This window comes from Phycodurus eques, unplaced genomic scaffold (assembly GCF_024500275.1).
Source record: "Phycodurus eques isolate BA_2022a unplaced genomic scaffold, UOR_Pequ_1.1 contig_250, whole genome shotgun sequence".
NCBI lineage: Eukaryota > Metazoa > Chordata > Actinopteri > Syngnathiformes > Syngnathidae > Phycodurus > Phycodurus eques.
In genome coordinates, this window is record NW_026904247.1 from 2,439 (window position 1) to 23,101 (window position 20,663).

At 43.0% G+C, this 20,663-nt stretch overlaps 1 non-coding gene and 1 pseudogene across 1 annotated transcript; both read right to left on the reverse strand.

The window, feature by feature from the left end:
• Positions 1-9,946: 9,946 nt before the first annotated feature.
• On the reverse strand, positions 9,947-10,065 carry LOC133398665 (5S ribosomal RNA). The gene has a single exon (XR_009767972.1). It is a non-coding gene; the product is annotated as a 5S ribosomal RNA (ribosomal RNA).
• A 6,702-nt stretch (positions 10,066-16,767) lies between these two features.
• LOC133398674 (5S ribosomal RNA) lies at positions 16,768-16,886 on the reverse strand (annotated as a pseudogene).
• Positions 16,887-20,663: the final 3,777 nt, after the last annotated feature.

Here is a 20,663-nt window from a genome sequence, read left to right on the forward strand (position 1 = left end):
GATATATTGCTTAGAGAGTGACGGCACGGTGTACGACTGGTTAGAGCGTCAGCCTCACAGTTCTGAGGACTGGGGTTCAATCAGCGGCCCCGCCTGTGTGGAGTTTGCATGTTCTCCCAGTGCCTGCGTGGCTTTTCTCCAGTTTCCTCCCACATCCCAATAACATGCATGGTAGATTAATTGGAGACTCTAAATTGCACATAAGTGTGAATGTGAGTGCGAATGGTTGTTTGTATGTGCCCTGCGATTGGCTGGCAACCAGTTCAGGGCGTACCCCGCCTCCTGCCCGATGACAGCTGGGATAGGCTCCAGCACGCCCGCGACCCTAGTGAGGAGAAGCGGCTCAGAAAATGGATGAGTGCTTAAAAGAGCACTTGAAGTGAGGGTGCACCAAATGGTTTATGACAGGACACAGGCGTCCTCAGCTGGGGGATGGGGGCAGCTTCATGACAGGCGTGTGTGAGTTTTACGAGTTTATGGTATTGCAAAGGCCAGGGAGATTTACAATAGGATTGTTTAATTAATGATATGGATAGAAGCCTGGTCTGTAGTGGTTTAGGTGTTATGGTTCAACCAATAAGTGTGCTGTGTTCAGTTTTGTCTGTGTGGTGTATGTGAGAGGACATTCACTCCAGGGTCCAGGTTAATGTTATTGTCGATGAATTCTCGCTTGTCATGTCATGTTAATTGTTTATGTTTTGTGTTTAGTGTTTGTGTCATCTTAATTAAAAGCAGAAATGGAGCACTACTGAGCTGGCTGACAGGAGTAGTGAAGGATGTGATCACGTGAAAGAGACTATAGACCTTTAGTTACCAAAGGACCGGGTGACTGACGAGAGAATGCGGTCTACAGACTGTTGAATGACTGATTTGTTGAAATAACATTATTTTACAGGACGCCCAGGAGGATGGAGCTTGATAGTGTTATTGTTGTATTGCAGGATGTTGGTGTGCTGACTTAACGCTGATTTTATGTGATTCTTGGTTGAATGACATTTTACACTTTTGTGAAACAAATTAACAATTGGTTGGGGAATAATATCAATGTTGGGTGACAATTGCCGACTTGTCCCTTCTCTGGAGTATGTATACAGGAATTATGTAGTCAATTGTCACGGGTATCTTTTGCAGAGTAGTGATTAATTTATATAAGGATTTGTTTGCAGGTCTGGTCAGGAGCCTCTCCGACGGAAGGAGACGACCTGCTGGTTTGTGTATGGGGTTGTGTGTGGATACTGTGTTTTGGTGTTAAATTAGTCATTTAACATAGGGGGAAATATGTACATCCTGTATGTCTGGTCAAAGAAGGTTATAATCATGACTCTGGTGATCTCCCTGATTATAGTCACAGGAATCTATTTTGGAATGCCTTCAATACAAGGAAAACGAGTAACAAAGAGGGCCGTGAAGCCAACAGGGGCCCTAGAATTACACATTGGGGGAAAAGACGGTCTCCCAATTTAAATTGTGTAAGGTGGTAAATTGTGCACGCTGGGGCGACCCGGCGGGATACGATATTTACTTGTGCGCTTTGAGTACAGGACATGCGGGAGCTGGCCGGTATCCGGTGAACCATAGGTTCAAAGCGAACCAGCAGGTGGATTTGTGTTACAGTTGCAAGCAGGTGATTATCCACTCGACGGGAGCCGACGAAGAATAGAAATTGGCGGTGGAAGGACAGGATCAAATTGAAAAGAGGTAGTATGCACTCGGTTACCCCGGGGGACAGACATCCCGTACTGTTGACCTTGGGTAGAGATGTCTCAGGGGCCGATCCCCTAGGACAGATGTTGGATTTATCTCACCAAACATTATAATGAATAAACACAAAAGGAATGAAGACGTTGGTCATTTTACTCATGAGGAGGGCGCATGGGAGATTGTTCAGGTTACAGCCTCTCAACACGCTCTAAACAATCTCTCCCGTCGCTCCTGCATTTATTTGAAAATAGGGAGGTTTCTAAGTTTACAAGACATAACGTACTAAGCTACAAGACACAACACACTAAGGGTAGGGTTTCAAGGTGAAAACATGGCACCTGCCACGTCCCGGCCACGTCCTTCTCTCAGATGATTCCTGCTGAGTCATCTTCTTGAAGGCGAGACATCTTTCTTTCTAAACATTGTCCATAATACTAATGCAAGCTAAGCAAATAAATGATAACTTCTACAATATATCTAACATTTCCCTCCTGTTTATCATGTATTTGCACAAATTCTCATATCATCTTACAGTCACTTCATTTCGATTTTTTAACTGTAGAATCATTTTTATGAAACAAGTACATTTATACTCAGAGTAAATTTGTCATACATGAATTTTGTAGTTTAAACATCGTAATCATCTGAATCAGGAAACAAATCAGTTAAAGCAAAATCATCATCATCATCATCATTATCTTTATCATCAAACAGTAATGGATACATCATCTCCATACGGTTCTCCATGGGGTTATGGCTGTGGTGATTAATTTACTGATTAAAGCCCGAATGCATGGGATACAACAACATCCACAAAATGTCAGAATGGCTGCAAAAACAGCAATTGATATCAATATTGGTGAAATTAGGGTTTTATATTTACCAAAAACGTCCATCCAGCTGTCCCACAAGGAGTGTTGATTGAGGGTCCGTAGACCATCGATGGCTCTGGTCAAGCTGCCATCTGAAGCAGTATTGTTTGTTCTCCAAACATACCGCAAACACCTCCCTCTCTTGCGAGGAGTGTGTCGACAGCTATGCGGTTTTGGAACGTCCTTGAAGAGGTAGCTTTGAGCTGCTCATGCACAGCTTCCAACCCACTCTGAGTCCAATTTCCTAATCTCTGTACATTGAAGTGGATATAGTTTATCCCATCAACATTTTTATTAATCGTACACCACCAGCATATGAAGTCCTCCTGCAACTTGGTCAGCTAATTTGTATTGATTAGGAACCCCATGAGGAACACCTATGGCGTTGATGTATATTTTATGTTGGATAATTTTGCCTCTGCCAGGATAAATCTATTTTTTGTCTATGTTCTAGATTGGACAAAAACATTGGTGCCCTTTCCATTAAATCTTGAACAGGCATAGGGTATACTGACACATGCAATATCAAAGTGATAATAGTTCACAATCCAGATCTTTAGGTAATCTATCAAACAGTCTATCATCTCCGGACCACCACCAGCTGCTGCTCCGTGATACTGGCATAAATTTTGGTCCGACTTTTAAGGTTACTTTACACCGTGTGTCGTTAAGTGGTCCTATTTTTTATTTTTTTTTCCTTTACTAATCATGTTTATACAAGTGAAATTATTCGGTGCTACTAGAATAGAATTTTGTCCCGAAACTCCTGTGACTACAAGGAACCAATCATAAGTAGTTATGTTATTAACCATTAAAATGTGTTCACTTTTCTTTGAAGTTTTTTAATGGCATTTCTGGTTCAACACGGTTGCCATAACACAATGCTACTCGGAAGTGGGGATCTTTTCCGCCAGAATATGCCCACAAACTCATCATCAAACACACTGGGTGACTTGATTTGTATTTCAATATTAAACTATGGGCCATTTTGCTTATGTTAAACTTCTTTCTATATTCTTTTGCTATTTTTTTGTGACCAACTGGACCAATCATAACCTGTTTCACCAATCCTCAATTCTGCCCATTCTCTTGAGCATCATTGGTGAGAGCCGCATATGGAATTATGATTAAAGTATCTTGATTTTGGGGGGCACAAAATATTAAACTGTTTTGCCGCATTTGGAGGTCATGCCCACAGTTCTGATCATCAACTGTACTCCTTTTGGTACGAGTTAATGCTTCCAAATTTTTTATTATTGGGTTGGTCATATTGGTCCAGTTGGTAGGTGATTTCCTATCTAAAAAATGCGTTGTATCATTTAGGGTGGGACGTCCCATGTACCACAAAACAAAATCAACACTATAGTAACCAAAGTTGCTATGTAACAACTCATCGAATCTCGTAACCAACGCGGGTGTGCCATTCTGCTGAGTTCTCACTAAACGGGTTGGTGTCTTTTTTCTTCACTGACCAGCAAGCGTTTTCAGAATCTACACATCTGCTCCCGCTCCGTTATCAGACTTTTGCTCACCTTCCCTATTTGAGTACTCAGCTGAAATGACTCTTTTACAGTGTGTTAAATGAACCCACGTGTTTCTTTCTGCTATTTTTTATTGTCCCATTCATTCTTTCCACTCGACCTACACTCTGAGGGTGGTGGTAAGCACAATGGTTTTTCAAATTGATGTGGAACATGGTTCCTATTTAATTGATTATTTGATTTACAAAATTAGTCCCATTATCACTGTAAATGGTTTCAGGTATGCCATATTTTGGAATGATGTCTTTACATAGTGCTTTTGCCACCGTCAGAGCATCAGGTGATTTTGTTGAGAATAATTCGATCCATTTAGAAAATGCATCTATGATAACCAAACAATACTTTTTTCCTTCACTTTGGTTTAATTCAATATTCCTCTCCTGGGCCTCAAATTGCCTTGTGGATTATACCTAGCACAAATCATACATGCTCTACAAATTATTATTATTATTATTATTATTATTTTAATAGGAATTAAAACCATAAGTTGTATAATATTGATTTATCTGTCTTACCATCCCTCCTGTTGAGACATGTGACACAGCATGTCTCAATATAGCAGCCCATTTGAATAGTTATTTTTTTTTTTTTTTTTTTTCTTTGCTAATGTAAATTTCATTTTGTAGTTTTGCACTTTGAATTGCGTTCTTGTTGTGGAACCCTCTTACTGGCTATCAGTATAGATTGTACCATCTTTATTTATTTTTAGTTTGCATGCCTCGGTTAATGCTACTAATTCAGCAGTTTGTTCGGCCAATTCCTGACAATCATGCTGCGTGCCTTCATCAGGTAAGGGTGTTAGCGTGGCTGGATTTAAGGTTGTGCATCGCTCAACAGTCAAATGTGGTTGTGACAGCAAGATGGCCATGCAAGATAAATATCTTGCAGGTGTTAAAAACGCCATATTGGTTTGCAATAGGAGAGCAGACACTGTATGTGGGTCCTTAAGAGTTAATGGATGAAATAACACAATCGTGGAACTGCTCTCTATTGCCATTGAAGCTGCCACAACTGCTCTGACACAATGCAGTAATGCACACGTCACGTTGTCTAGTCTAGTTGAAAAATAAGCTATTGGTCTCAGTTTATCACCATATTGTTGTGTAAGTACGGAGGTCATGTCATAGTGTTTACAATCTACAATTTGAATGAATGTTTTATCATTAAATTTGGAAGGCCGAGCGCAGCCCTGGACACCAAATGTTGTTTAATGTCACAGAAGGTCTTTTCCGCCTCTGTATTCCATAGAACAGGTGATGTCATTTTAAGGTTTGCTTCATACATAAATTTTGACAATGGTGCAATAATTTCTGCATAGTTTTGAATCCATGCTCTCCCTTAATTTGTCAGACCTAAAAATGACATCATATGTTTCTTTGTTTGTGGTTTAGGGTTTTTTAAAACTGTAGCTTTTCTGCCTTCTAATATAGTCCTTCCTCCTACACTTAGATTATGTACCAGATATTTGACTTGTTTTTTACACCATTGCAATTTATTCTTGTTAACTTTATGTCCCTCCTCTGCTAGATGACACAGTAAGGCTAATGAATCTTTGCATGTCACGCCCTCCTGGGGGAGTGAATTTAGACATGCTTGTTATTATTACTTGTGAATAAATGGTTGGACTTTCACAGTAACCTTGTGGTAATCTAGTAAAAATATATTTTCTCCCTCAAATTTAAATGCAAACCAAATTTGACTGTTCTTTTCTATTGGTATAGAAACGAAAGCATTGCTTATGTCAATATTTCTTCATCAATTTCAGTGAGGATCATTTGGTCCAATCATACAGGATGCATGTGTCTCCCTTCATCAGCCTGCGTTGTCCAAAACATCGCATTCCTGATTAGACCAGTTGACGCACTGTATTCCAGTTTGTTTTCTATTTGTCGCCAATCATTTGTCTCCTATCCTTGTTTCAGTAATGTTCCCACATGTTTCCATTGTGACCCATAATCTTTGTACAATGAAATACGTGGGACACTTGTATTTTTATACAGTTCCTTTAATTTGTCCAGTAAAATAATTCCTGCCGCGACTTTTGCTTCATTGTCTGAGTACAGATAATCTTCAGTAATTTTATCAGGTGTCGCATGTTGTAACTTGTTTTCATATACTGGGTCTTGCATTGGCGTGTTTTTTTTACCACAGTGTTATATGCAGCTCATCATTGTTTTTTTTTTTTTTTATCTTCTATTTGTGTGATAAGCTGCAAGGCTGCAGACAACAGACTCTCTCCCATGTTTAACGGTGGTTTGTCTGGGATATCGATTGTATAATAGAATGTACTTTCTCTGTTTTCTAGTGTCATATAGAGGTTGTCTCTTTTTAATTCATGTTTTCGTTTCACTACAATATATTTATTTGAAGATGGAATGAGTATAAGTCCTAGTTGGAATAAGCCATCTCTTCCCAACAAATTCACAGGGCACTCCGGGACTTTGAAAATTGGCATTTTACAAGTTCTCCCCTGAGGGCGAACTCTCTCTAATCCACACAGGCTCAAGTTCAAGTTCCATGGCAAAAGTAATTTGCGTATTTGCAGATTAAACTATTGCCTTATGTCCCGATAGTTTGGAACCTGGGATCTTTTCCTACATGCTTTTGTATCGCAAGGAAATTTCATTTCTTTCCCATTTATTGACAGGGTTATTTCAGGTTTTTTTTTTTTTTTTTTTTTTTTTTTGTGTCCAAACTCAGAATGTCCTGTAAATTGAAATCCACTTCCTCATTCTCTGTAATAATTAAACAAGAGGATTTGTTGAGTTGGGAATCAGGTTGGCTTAGTCATGCGGTTGTTTGTCCATATTCTCTGTTATTTTTCTTAGGGCAGTTACGTGCGATGTGGCCTTTATCTCCACAGCACCAACAGATGGTATTATCATAACATTTTCGACCATATCTTACTCTGCTGCGTCCTCTAAAATTATCTCCCTCTTTGCCTCGATAGTATTTCTTTTTCTCCTATCCTTTTTCTCTTTTAGACGCCATGTTTAGCCAAAAAGTAAGTCGTCAAATCCATCTTTTTCCATTTGTGATATATTATTTTTTGTGTCGACCCTCTATTTTGTTTCGAAGTTGAACTAATTTTTGCGAATTTAGCTAGCCAGCGAAACCGTATTTGGTTATCCGCGTGTTTAAATGTTTTATTTTGGAAGGGTTTTGAAGTTGTACACATTGCCAGTCTTTACACGTCAGGCTTTCTGTTGGATTCGTTTTATTGTTATTGTTTCCCATTTTTGTGAATTTGGAAGTCAGTTTATTCGCACCTAGAGTGACCTAATACTGACTTTATTCAAACAATGACTGGGTGACAATGAATGTCTGAGTTATGGTAAACCTCAACCTTCTACCCCAAATGGGGCGGAGGATTCTTGCCTCTGCTTCCAAACTCAGTTGTCACTTACAATCCAGTCTCTTACATCCATACTTTTACACACACACACACGAAATTAGTAACGTTTTAACAAACACACGAAAACATGGAAACACGGAAACACAAAGGCACGGAATTTTAAGTACGTCTAGGACTCCGCCGTCCTTTATTTTTTGAAATTTTTTTTTTTATTTTAACACGGAATTTTAGCACGTATAGGACTCCGCCGTCCATGCGGAATTTGTAGGACTCCGCCGTCCATGCGGAATTTGTAGGACTCCGCCGTCCATGCGGAATTTGTAGGACTCCGCCGTCCATTTACTTGCCAGTGACTAGTATTACACAAGGTTTATTTCGCCGCAGACTTCTTTGTCGCGCGATACATTCAAAAAATTTTTTAAAAATTTAACTCACCAGTCGTCTTCAATCCTGTGGATTGTCGTCAACCTTCAGATCCCAGTTGAGGAGTACGAAGACCAGTCCCGGAAAGGGTCTCAATTGCCGTGGCCACGGTCTCTTAACTGGGTGTCGGCTCCACAACTGGAATCCTCGGGTGTGTTGACATCCGGCTCGAAGGACCAATTTAATGTTGGATTTATCTCACCAAACATTATAATGAATAAACACAAAAGGAATGAAGACGTTGGTCATTTTACTCATGAGGAGGGCGCATGGGAGATTGTTCAGGTTACAGCCTCTCAACACGCTCTAAACAATCTCTCCCGTCGCTCCTGCATTTATTTGAAAATAGGGAGGTTTCTAAGTTTACAAGACATAACGTACTAAGCTACAAGACACAACACACTAAGGGTAGGGTTTCAAGGTGAAAACATGGCACCTGCCACGTCCCGGCCACGTCCTTCTCTCAGATGATTCCTGCTGAGTCATCTTCTTGAAGGCGAGACATCTTTCTTTCTAAACATTGTCCATAATACTAATGCAAGCTAAGCAAATAAATGATAACTTCTACAATATATCTAACAACAGATTATTATTAATTGGCTACGTCCGACACAAAGTTCATCTTGTCCGATAATGAGAAAATTTGCGAAAATACCAGTATAAAAAAAAAATGCAGATCCAGTGGTTTTTCGAACCTCCAAAGTGACGGGATATGACCTGAATAATGAAATAATATAGGTAATTTTTGGCTTAAGGAAATTACTGTGGAAGGTAGGGACGCAGTCAAAATCTATCAAAAGGACTGTCTTGTTTGTGCTACGATGAATAACCTCAATTGGATTGCATCTTTCAAAATAAGAGTAAGATAACTTTAGGCCCCAATAACAAAACTTTCCCGATCAATTGGCCACCTGGATCCACAGTTTTGTAAATTCACACTTTTTATTGATTATTAGGATTCGGCCCGATTAAGTAAGATGAGGTCTGATTTGTGGTGGATGTGGGGAGATGGTCTGTTGTGGGACTTCCTGCCCGGGGAATGGACAGGCACTTGTGCATTGGTCTCTATGATAGCTCCCACAGTGATTAAGCCCCTCTCTGAGCAGGAAATCACTCAAATGGCGGATTTCACATGGGAGCGTGACTGGTGGGGTAGCTTGAACCGTTTCCGCCGTATGGTCAGTGGCTTCAATGTGGGCGGAAATGCTTGGGAAGAAGGTAAGGACCCCACCTACCTGGATGCCATTGGAATTCCCAGAGGTGTCCCGGATGAGTATAAAGGTCGCTGCCAGAATTTCCGCAGGTCTTGAGAGTATTTTTATATGGGTAACTCCGAATAAAAATGTTGATTTCATAAATTACCACCATTACCAAATTCAAAGATTGGTGAATTTCACCTCCCAACTAGCAGAGGGCATCCATGAGCAACTATCAGCTACATCTCTCATGGCACCTGGTATTCCCAGGCGGTCTCTCATCCAAGTACTAACCAGGTCTGCCCCTACTTAGCTTCCGAGATCGGTCGTTCTCAGGGTAGTATGGCCGTAACCCACATGGTTACCTGAAAACCAACATTTTATATTTAAAAAATATCATATTTCGCTTAAAAATATCTCGAGCAGATCGCGTCATCTTTATTCTCCAATTGTTGGCTGGTCTATTTTGGATTTTTTTTGTGTGGATGATGCGAACTTTGAGGTCCACACAATAATGTGCAATAATTACGAATCATTTAAAAATCCATACCTTTGTATCCTTAGCCTCGAGCCAATTAAAAGCACTGATGTGATAAAATTGTGACGTATCACGTGATTACTAATAAATATCTATATCTATATATATATATAGATAGATATAGATATATAGATATATGTGTGTATCGATTTTATTTTATTTTTACTGTCGGAAAAGGAGTAACGGGATGTTTAAAAAAGCGACTTGAAGATTCTGTCTCCTAATAAAGAGACGGTAAATCATAAGAGAGAGGATGACTGCATTACAATTTCGGTCAACCACCGATAAGAAAACGATTCCACGAGAATCTAAAGTGAAAAAGCTTACGGCACCTGGTATTCCCAGGCGGTCTCCCATCCAAGTACTAACCAGGCCTGCCCCTACTTCGCTTCCGAGATCGGACGAGATCGGGCGTTCTCAGGGTAGTATGGCCGTAAGCCACATGGTTACCTGAATAGCAACATTTTATATTTAAAAAATATCATATTTCGCTTAAAAATATCTCGAGCGGATCACGTCATCTTTATTCTCCAATTGTTGGCTGGTCTATTTTGGATTTTTTTTGTGTGGATGATGCGAACTTTGAGGTCCACACAATAATGTGCAATAATTACGAATCATTTAAAAATCCATACCTTTGTATCCTTAGCCTCGAGCCAATTAAAAGCACTGATGTGATAAAATTGTGACGTATCACGTGATACTAATATATATATAATCTATATATATATAGATATATATATAGATATATGTGTGTATCGATTTTATTTTATTTTTACTGTCGGAAAAGGAGAAACGGGATGTTTCAAAAAGGTACGTGAAGATTCTGTCTCCTAATAAAGAGACGGTAAATCATAAGAGAGAGGATGACTGCATTATAATTTAGGTCAACCACCGATAAGAAAACGATTCCACGAGAATCTAAAGTGAAAAAGCTTACGGCACCTGGTATTCCCAGGCGGTCTCCCATCCAAGTACTAACCAGGCCCGCCCCTGCTTAGCTTCCGAGATCGGACGAGATCGGGCGTTTTTTTTTTTTTTATTATTATTAAAAAATTCATTATTTACAATATGTACATGTAATCAAAAAACTAAAAACAAAAAGTGAGGTGACCAGTCGGCGAAACTCTCACAAGCCCATTGTTTTTTGCTATACAGTCCACAAAACGGCTGGCAGAGCAGGCATGTAGGAGAGTGAAGTGGGATTCAAATTGAGCCTTGAAGATCGCCCAATGATTGCCGGTGCCCTTGTCATGCAAGTAGATATTCCTCGTGACGATGACCGTGTGACGAGCAATGGACAGAAGTAACCGGATCGCTGGTCTATTGATGGCCTGCAATGATAATGACGACGAGAAAGATGATGAGAAGAAACCAAAAAGGAAAAACCCGACTTCATGATCACCAGCCTCACGTGCCACCGGTGGGGGAAGTCTCAGGCCCAGCCTCCTTGCGAAGGAGATCCTCCAACCTAGAACGGAACTCACGGACGGCTCTGCACCCAAGGACAAGATGTTCGTAGTCCTCGGGTGCCTCTTTACACACCATACAGTCCCTGCCATAAACGCTAGGAGAAATTGCATTGAGTGTTGTGCAACGGAAAATGATTCTGTGTCGTAATTTGAAGTCAGTATTACTGACCTTTGGTGCGGTTATACCAATTGAACATGTTGGCCCAGATGGATGTAATGGTCAGTGCAGGGAATGTCCGTGTCCATGTGCGTTCCGCTGCAGGTCTCCGGAACACTCTGGCTATTAAAACCCTGTAAAGTCGTTTTGTGCTCCACTCTGACAATCCAAAAAACCTTGTCCCGTCGACCAGCACAAAACCTACATCCCGCTCCGCCCCCGGGTCCCCTCCAGAGGATGAACCCTCCAGAAAAGACCCCCAATTCCGGAGTATGGATTCCCTGATTCTTCCAGCCAAGCGCAAAACAACCGCTCTGCGGAAAAGGACAAAAAAAAGGACTCCCCGCGACCGGAACAGAGTCCGAACCCTGACAATGTCATAGTTCCCGCTCCCATCTAATAAATCCCCAAAATCCCCAATTCTTATTCCTGCCCTCTCAAAGGTATCGCTGAACATTCTCTCCCCACTCCCTGGCCCTCCGCCCATGAGATCGGGATTGAACCTCAGCGGAACTTTCAGCAATTGTTGCAGCAACTTTGGCTCTGCTCTCACCCATGGCCTGAGCGACCACCATGCCTCCAGAACCTCCCTCTCAAAAGGATCTTGGGCGGGGAACAATGACCTCGGCAACATTTGACATAAGTTATAGTCACCAAAATGCCCCAACCCCCGCAGGGTGGGTATAACAAAGTCCTTCCACGGGGCTGTGAAGGACAAGTCCAAACATTTTTTGATGATTTTTAGCCGTAAAGATTTCTTCTTCGTGTCTATGTCAATCAACCCCAAACCACCCGCTCCATGATCCCCTATCAGCGTAGCATGACTCACCAGACCCTTTTCTCTCTTCCACATGAAACGGCTGAAAATTGCCTTGAGCTTACTCAAAATGTCACCAGGCAAATCAGTAACAGTCAGGGCATGTACCAACTTTGAAATACACAAAGCGTTTATCATTTGGACTTTACCTTTCAGGGTTAGATTTCTCAACCTCCATACGTTAAGTAGACTTTCTATTTTATTAAAAATGTTCTCCCATTTTTTCCTATTACATACCTCCCCAAGCTTACCCAACAAGACTCCCAGGACTTTGTAGCTGTTCCCGGCCTCACGAAAACCCCAGGTGCTAGGAGTAGCCTGCGACGCACCAAACACAGCCATAGTCGTCTTATTAGTATTTATCTTTGCGCCAGAGGCCTGGCAGTAAACATTCAGTTCATGGAGAGCCATTTTAAGACTCTCTACATCCCTGACTAACAAATTTGTGTCATCTGCATATTGAAGAATTCTAACTTCATTGTTTGCTGGTGTCAGAATACCCCTAATATCATTATTCTGCTTGAGCATGGCAGCCAGCGGTTCCACCACAAGGCTGTAAAGCAGTGAGGACAAAGGGCATCCCTGTCTCACCGACCTCCCCAGCCTCACAGGGCCAGTCAGCAACCCATTGACTTTAATCCGACTAAAAGCACTCAAATATAACCTCTGAATCCATCCTATGAAGATTTGACCGAAACCAAACTTCTTCAAAACCAACCATAAGAAATCATGCTCAACTCTGTCAAATGCTTTCTCAAAATCAATGCATACATGGATCCCACCCGTGTCATTCATCTGTTTGATCAAATATTTCAGAGTCAAAATTGTGTCAGCAATTTCCCTGCGTGGTATACCATATGTTTGTGTTTCTGAAATAATATTGCCTATCACCGCTTTAAGCCTATTCGCTAAAACTTTCGCGAGGACCTTGTAGTCACTGTTCAACAAACTAATGGGCCTGTAATTACCAAGATTTGTACGGTCCCCCTGTTTAAAAATCAGTGCGACAATACCTTCGCTGAAAGTCGGGGCAACCCGATCGCATGTCTGCATACTTGTAAAAACCCTATGCAAGATGGGCGTGAGTTGGCTTGCAAACGCTTTGTAAAATTCAGCAGTTATTCCATTCTCCCCGGGCTTTTGTGATCATTCAATGACAATATCGCACTAGAAACTTCTGCTTCAGAGATGGGAGCATCACACCATTCCATATCCTCCTGGGTCAAAGCCTAATTTAAAGCACCAACTGCCTCCAGAGCATTATTACTTGAGGTGCGTTGTGACGCGAATAAATCTCCGTAAAAATGCTCTACTTCCTCCAAAATGTCCCCTACATCCGTTAGCACCTTATTTGAAATTCTCGACACTAAAGAATTAAAATAGGCCTTACTCTGTTTTGCTTTCTCGAGTCCAAAGAAAAAAGCAGTGGAGCGTTCCCCTTCCACTGCGTATTGCGCCCTCGCCCTAAGGACCGCACCTCTACATTTCTTAATTTCCATTGACTCCAATTTATTCCTCAGCAAGAACAGCTCAGGGTTTACTGGTCCATGCCGATGCGCGGCAGTTGTCGTAATTTCCAGTAACCGATTTCTTACGGCCCTCTCCTCCAATTTCTCTAACCAGTTTTTCTTCTTACAGTAGCTTATAGTTATCTTTTTAACCCTCGTTTTAAAACTCTCCCACCAGTCTATAACGTTGTCAACACATTCAAGCTCCATCTCAGCCAAGCCAAGGAGCCCGCTCACCCTGGAAACGTAGCAATCATCCTTCAGAAGGGAGTTGTTTAGCACCCAAAGCCCGCCGGTCCTCCGACTCCCCCCAAGTACCAGTTCAACGGAGAGCAACGCATGGTCACTCTGACTCGACCATGTGTACAGTGGCCTGTCCAGATTCTGCACAAGAGAGGCTGATGTTAAACAGAGATCGATGCGTGATTACTTCAGTTCATTTTGGACAACCTGCGCCCTGGAGAAAACTGGCCGACTTAGATTTAAAGTCCTCCAGATTTCTACCATATTACTACCGGTCATGAGATCTAAAAGACAATTCCTGCTAACATCAGTCCTAAAAGCATTATTTACACTGACATCCAGTTTACTGAGATATGTATTGAAATCACCAATCAACAAGGTTCTATCAGTCACAAAAGAGAATACATGCAGGAAAAAGTCCCTCCTATCTAACTCCACATTGGGAGCGTAAATGTTTATCAACCGGAACTTCAACGGTCCATCATATTCTACCACAATGAATCTCCCCTGATTGTCAGCATGCACTAGGATGGGATAACCTAAGGGGCCGCATTTCGTCAAAATGGCAACCCCACAAGATCTTGATGTGCCTAATGCCACGTGAAGCGAACCAATCTTCATATTTTCTATTTTCTTAATGTGCTCGCCCTCCCACCAAGTTTCTTGCAAGCACAAAATATCCCACTTGGTGTGGCACATAATGTTGTGAATTTTATGGTCACTACAAAGACCACAGGCATTTGCTGACACCAGAAGAAAATTCAACATAAGCAAAAAAAGAAAAGATGGGCTCATCAAGTCTACTTACATTTTTTAAGCCCGCCCTTTCCAGTGCCTTCACATTGCCGTTTCTTCCGCTCCATCACATCAACCTCCATGCCCTCATCTGAGTCCAGGACTGGTTCTAGGGTGGCAGACGAACGGGTAATACGAGGGGGCAATAGCTGTGACACGGGAAAACGCGCCAGCCTCTCAATCGAAACATCCCCTCCTGAGAGCCCAGTCTCACTGTTCTGTGAGGTGCCTCCCTTCTGAATAGAAGACACAGACTGTATTTGATCTTTTTTCCGCTTAGGACATTTAATCGTCGGCCTAGGAGTACGCCTAAATTCAACAGTCGCCTCCTCCTGTTCAGAGGCAGAGAGTGGAGACGGCCCAGCACTCACCCCCATCTCAGGTTCAGCCTCTGCCACCCCGGCATCAGGGATAGGGATTTCATCCCCTCCCCCCTGTTCAGGAGTAGGGCGAGGAACAATACCTCCAGCCCCCACCGTCACAGGCGCCTCCACCTGCAAACGTGCCATAGTTGATTCCCCCAGACCAGCAGCCAGCGATCCAGACGAAACAGCGAGGATGGAGGACTTGGCATCAGCAGCCCGGGCACAAGGGATTCCACCATCTAATTTCCCCTTTTCACAAACACAGAGAGGAAAATATTGCCTGCATGTATCACACCTTTGCGAATTGGGCACCTGACACTCGCGGGCATAATGCCCCTGGACTCCACACTTCCTACACAGAAACTCGGGACAGTCCCTGTACACATGGCTGGGAGAGAGACACCCTCGACAAACTTTAACCTGTCGATCGTGAATCACACGAAAGTACTCCGGACCTGCCGCTGTGACAAACCTAGCCGAGTAAGGCAGAGACTGTACAGTGGTGGTGAATTTCACCTTTACAAACCTTGTACCGTCCGCAATGTCCGTTCCCGGCCACATTCTCCTCCTCACCTCAGAGACTGCTGAGACTCCCCAAGCCTGTAGTTTCTCCAGGATATCATCATCCTCGATATAAGCTGGCAGCCCCATAAAAGAAACAACCAGCTCATCAGAGGCAACTTCCCTGCCATGAATTCTGGCACTCCCAATACAAAATCCATCGAGCAGTTTCTCCTTTGGATTAACAGAATTAACAGTCACTTCATATTTATCTTTTGCAATAACCCTGAATGCTGTAATGCTCCCACATACTTCAGCCGTTCCCCTAATTAATATTAATGGAGTAATGGCATCACCATTGTCAATTTCAAGAATTAATGTTAAATCTCTCTCATAACTTTTTGTCACGACATTCTTATTTAGCACACCACTGCAACCCGTCAAACCTTCTCCTCGCCCCGAATCCATCTTGTTCACCTGCCTCATGTCTCCAAGCCTGTCCTGACCAACAGCCAATCCGTCCATTCAACCTGAAGGGGTGAAAAACAATTAAATCAAAACACTCCTCCACAGCGGGAAGCTGGGAGGAGGAAAAAGGTCACAAAGAAAAAAAAAAACAAAAAACCAAAAACCAAAAAAAACAATCAAAAAACACAAGTAACAGGCAGCCGGAGGAGCACAGAGCTCTTGCTGCCTATACTGCTCATGCTCGACAAACGAGTATAGCTGTGCCAAACCTCCACGCCTGCAGCCAGTCTACCACACAACGAGCCTTCTCAGGGTAGTATGGCCGTAAGCCACATGTTTACCTGAAAAGCAACATTTTATATTTAAAAAATATCATATTTCGCTTAAAAATATCTCGAGCGGATTGCGTCATCTTTATTCTCCAATTGTTGGCTGGTCTATTTTGGATTTTTTTTGTGTGGATGATGCGAACTTTGAGGTCCACACAATAATGTGCAATAATTACGAATCATTTAAAAATCCATACCTTTGTATCCTTTGCCTCGAGCCAATTAAAAGCACTGATGTGATAAAATTGTGACGTATCACGTGATACTAATATATATATATAGATATATATATATATATATATATGTGTGTATCGATTTTATTTTATTTTTACTGTCGGAAAAGGAGAAACGGGATGTTTAAAAAAGGTACTTGAAGATTCTGTCTCCTAATAAAGAGACGGTAAATCATAAGAGAGAGGATGACTGCATTATAATTTAGGTCAACGACCGATAAGAAAACGATTCCACGAGAATCTAAAGTGAAAAAGCTTACGGCACCTGGCATTCCCAGGCGGTCTGCCATCCAAGTATTAACCAGGCCCGCCCCTGCTTAGCTTCCGAGATCAGACGAGATTGGGCGTTCTCAGGGTAGTATGGCCGTAAGCCACATGGTTACCTGAAAAGCAACATTTTATATTTAAAAAATATCATATTTCGCTTAAAAATATCTCGAGCGGATCGCGTCATCTTTATTCTCCAATTGTTGGCTGGTCTATTTTGGATTTTTGTTGTGTGGATGATGCGAACTTTGAGGTCCACACAATAATGTGTAATAATTACGAATCATTTAAAAATCCATACCTTTGTATCCTAAGCCTCGAGCCAATTAAAAGCACTGATGTGATAAAATTGTGACGTATCACGAGATACTAATATATATATATATATACATATTGTTATATATATATAGATATATAGATATATAGATATATGTGTGTCTAGATTCTATTTTTCTTCTTTTTCTTCTTCTTCTTTTCCTTTCGGCTTGTCCCGTTAGGGGTCGCCACAGCGCGTCATCCTTTTCCATGTAAGCCGATCTCCTGCATCCTCCTCTCGAACACCAACTGCCATCATGTCTTCCCTCACGACATCCATCAACCTTCTCTTTGGTCTTCCTCGAGCTCTCTTGCCTGGCAGCTCCATCCTCATCATCCTTCTTCCAATATACTCACTATTTCTCCTCTGGACGTGTCCAAACCATTGAAGTCTGCTCTCTCTAACTTTGTCTCCAAAACATCGAACCTTGGCTGTCCCTCTGATGAGCTCATTTCTAATTTTATCCAACCTGGTCACTCCAAGAGCGAACCTCAACATCTTCATTTCCGCCACCTCCAGCTCTGCTTCCTGTTGTCTCTTCAGTGCCACTGTCTCTAATCCATACATCATGGCTGGCCTCACTACTGTTTTATAAACTTTGGCCTTCATCCTAGCAGAGACTCTTCTGTCACATAACACACCTGACACCTTCCTCCACCCGTTCCAACCTGCTTTGACCCGTTTCTTCACTTCCTGACCACACTCACCATTGCTCTGGACGGTTGACCCCAAGTATTTAAAGTCCTCCACACTTGCTATCGCTTCTCCCTGTAGCCTCATCCTTCCCCCACCAGCCCTCTCATTCATGCACATATATTATGTTTTACTTCGGCTAATCTTCATTCCTCTTCTTTCCAGTGCATGCCTCCATCTTTCTAACTGTTCCTCCAGCTGCTCCCTGCTTTCACTGCAGATCACAATGTCATCTGCAAACATCAGGGTCCACGGGGATTCCAGTCTAACCTCATCTGTCAGCCTATCCATCACCACTGCAAAAAGGAAGGGGCTCAGGGCTGATCCCTGATGCAGTCCCACGTCCACCTTAAATTCGTCTGTCACACCTACAGCACACCTCACCGCTGTTCTGCTGCCCTCGTACATGTCCTGTATTATTCTAACATACTTCTCTGCCACTCCAGACTTCCGCATGCAGTGCCACAGTTCCTCTCTGGGTACTCTGTCATAGGCTTTCTCTAGATCTCCAAAGACACAATGTAGCTCCTTCTGACCTTCTCTGTACTTTTCCATCAACATCCTCAAGGCAAATAATGCATCTGTGGTACTCTTTCTAGGCATGAAACCATACTGTTGCTCGCAAATACTCACTTCTGTCCTGAGTCTAGCCTCCACTACTCTTTCCCATAACTTCATTGTGTGGCTCATCAACTTTATTCCTCTATAGTTGCCACAGCTCTGCACATCACCTTTGTTCTTAAAAAATGGGCACCAGCACACTTTTCCTCCATTCCTCAGGCATCTTCTCACGCACTAGAATTCTATTGAACAAGCTGGTCAAAAACTTCACAGCCACCTCTCCCAGATGCTTCCATACCTCCACAGGAATGTCATCAGGACCAACTGCCTTTCCATTTCAGAATCAGAATCAGAATCAGAATCATCTTTATTTGCCAAGTATGTCCAAAACACACAAGGAATTTGTCTCCGGTAGTTGGAGCCGCTCTAGTACAACAAACAGTCAATTTACAGAACACTTTGGGGACATAAAGACATTGACAAAAAACAATTGTGCAAAAAGATGCAGAGTCCTCTAGCACTTAGAGCAGTTCGAACGACTAATATTGCAATCGTCCGGTGCAATGACCATTGTGCAAAGGGCGCTGAGACTTCAAGGAGTGTATGCGGTTTAAAGTGACGAGTAGTGCGATCATCTGGGACAATGTTGGTTGTGCAAATGTTACAGATACTCCTCAATCAGTGTGCAAATGGAGCAGATGCTACTCTGCATGAGTGGCCAGTATATGCAAATAGTGCAGCATGGCGAGACAACTACAGTGAGTGCACGAGTAATACATAATTGGCCCCACAGAAATGTGACAACGAACTCAAGTCAAAAAATTGCCAGCTTGTTGTAATGGAATTGTAGGTTAGGTGTTTAAGAAGTTGATCGCAAGAGGGAAGAAGCTGTTGGAATGTCTACTAGTTCTAGTTTGCGTTGATCGGTAGCGCCTACCTGAGGGAAGGAGCTGGAAGAGCTGGTGACCGGGGTGCAGACGGTCCGAGAGGATTTTGCACGCCCTTGTCTTAGTTCTGGCAGCGTGCAAGTCCTCAATGGTGGGTAGGGGGGTACCGACAATCCTTTCAGCAGTTTTGATTGTCCGTTGCAGACGGAGTTTGTCCTTTTTTGTAGCAGCACCAAACCAGACTGTGATGGAAGAACACAGGACCGATTCGATGACCGCTGTGTAGAACTGTCTCAGCAGCTCCGGTGGCAGGCCGTGCTTTCTCAGAAGCCGCAGGAAGTACATCCTCTGCTGGGCCTTTTTGAGGACGGAGTTGATGTTGTTCGCCCACTTCAGGTCCTGAGAGATTGTAATTCCCAGGAATTTGAAGGTCTCGACGGTTGACACAAGGCAGCTGGACAACGTGAGGGGCAGCTGTGGCGAAGGATGCCTCCTGAAGTCCACGATCATCTCTCCCGTCTTGAGCGTGTTCAGCTCCAGGTTGTGTCGCCCGCACCACAGCTCCAGCCGCTCCGCTTCCTGTCGATATGCAGACTCGTCACCGTCCTTGATGAGGCCGATGACAGTGGTGTCATCTGCAAACTTCAGGACCTTGACAGTCGGGTTCGCTGATGTGCAGTCGTTCATGTAGAGAGAGAAGAGCAGCGGAGAGAGGACACAACCTTGGGGCGCCCCAGTGCTGATGCTGCGTGTGGATGAGGTGGCCTCCCCCAGCCTGACCTGCTGTGTCCTGCCCGTCAGAAAGCAGTAAATCCACTGGCAGATGGCAGGTGAGACGCTGAGCTGGAGAAGCTTGGTTGAAAGGAGTTCAGGGATGATGGTGTTGAACGCTGAGCTGAAGTCCACGAACAGGATCCTCGCGTAGGTCCCTGCACTGTCGAGGTGTTCTAGGATGAAGTGCAGTCCCATGTTGACTGCATCATCCGCAGACCTGTTCGCTTGGTAGGCAAACTGCAGGGGGTCCAGCAGGGGACCTGTGACACTCTTGAGGTGGTCCAGCACGAGACGTTCAAAGGACTTCATGACCACAGATGTCAAAGCGACAGGCCTGTAGTCATTCAGACCAGAGATTGCAGGTTTCTTGGGGACTGGAATGATGGTGGAGCGTTTGAAGCAGGATGGAACTTCGCACATTTCCAAAGATCTGTTAAAGATCTGAGTGAAGACTGGAGCGAGCTGGTCCGCGCAGACTTTGAGGCAGGATGGGGACACATGGTCCGGTCCTGTTGCTTTGTTAATCTACTGTTGTTTGAAGATGCGTCTCACATCCTGTTCATGGATGGTTAACGCAGAAGTCAGAGGTGTCGTTGTGGTCGCGGGTGCGGCCGGGTGGGTGTGTGGAGTGAAACTGTCCTTTTCAAATCT